Here is a 1,182-nt window from a genome sequence, read left to right as displayed (position 1 = left end):
GCGCTGGCCCTGCTGTCAGTTAAACTCGTTATTAACGACGTTAACGCAAACCCATTTTAACAGCATACATTTTTTATTGCGAGATTAACGCTCTTTTCGGCCTAGCAAACTTTGTAGTTTTTTTCACACGCTGTTGCAACAACTAGTAACGTTAGAAAAACTACAACATCACACCGGATAGCTAGACCGGAAACAAAACAACAGGCACAAGCTCTGAGAAGAGAGCCAGCTATACTATTGAATCCTCACCTTTTCTCTCTGTCTGCCTGAGTCCTGAGAAGAGAGCCAGCTTCGCTGTTGATTCCTTACTCCTCTCCGTTCATCCGAATCTTGTGAAGAGAGCCAGTTACACTGTTGTATCCCCACCTTTGCTCTCTGTCTGCCTGAGCCCTGAGAAGAGAGCCAACTCCGCTGCTGACTCCTTACTCCTCTCCGTCTATTCGGACCATGTGAAGAGAGCCAGCTATACTATTGAATCCTCACCTTTTCTCTCTGTCTGCCTGAGTCCTGAGAAGAGAGCCAGCTTTGCTCTTGATTCCTTACTTCTCTCCGTTCATCCGAAACCTGGGAAGAGAGCCAGTTATACTGTTGAATCCTCACCTTTTATCTCTGTTTGCCTGAGTCCTGGGAAGAGAGCCAGCTTCGCTGTTGATTCCTTACTCCTCTCCATTTATCTGAATCCTGTGAGTAGTGTCAGTTATACTGTGAATCCTCACCTTTGCTCTCTGTCTGCCTGAGCTCTGAGAAGAGAGCCAGCTGTTCTATTGAATCCTCACCTTTTCTCTCTGTCTGCCTGAGTCCTGAGAAGAGAGCCAACTCCGCTGTTGAATCCTTACTCCTCTCCGTCTATTCGGACCCTGTGAAGAGAGCCAGCTATACTATTGAATCCTCACCTTTTCTCTCTGTCTGCCTGAGTCCTGAGAAGAGAGCCAGCTTTGCTATTGATTCCTTACTCCTCTCCATTCATCCGAAACCTGGGAAGAGAGCCAGTTATACTGTTGAATCCTCACCTTTTATCTCTGTCTGCCTGAGTCCTGGGAAGAGAGCCAGCTTCGCTGTTGATTCCTTACTCCTCTCCATTTATCTGAATCCTGTGAGTAGTGTCAGTTATACTGTGAATCCTCACCTTTGCTCTCTGTCTGCCTGAGCTCTGAGAAGAGAGCCAGCTGTACTATTGTATAG

General features: G+C 46.9%; 1 long non-coding RNA gene across 1 annotated transcript; it reads left to right on the top strand.

Annotated features, from left to right (window-relative positions):
* The first annotated feature begins 209 nt into the window (after nt 1–209).
* LOC143710874 (uncharacterized) lies at nt 210–917 on the top strand. Its single transcript, XR_013194669.1, has 3 exons — nt 210–270; nt 389–504; nt 799–917. It is a non-coding gene; the product is annotated as an uncharacterized LOC143710874 (long non-coding RNA).
* Nucleotides 918–1,182: the final 265 nt, after the last annotated feature.

Source organism: Siphateles boraxobius, unplaced genomic scaffold, assembly GCF_051911475.1.
Source record: "Siphateles boraxobius isolate OS27281-9 unplaced genomic scaffold, OSU_SipBor_1 48, whole genome shotgun sequence".
In the NCBI taxonomy this organism is placed as follows: domain Eukaryota; kingdom Metazoa; phylum Chordata; class Actinopteri; order Cypriniformes; family Leuciscidae; genus Siphateles; species Siphateles boraxobius.
Note: the sequence above shows the minus strand (reverse complement) of the source record. Positions and strands in the feature narration are given on the sequence as shown.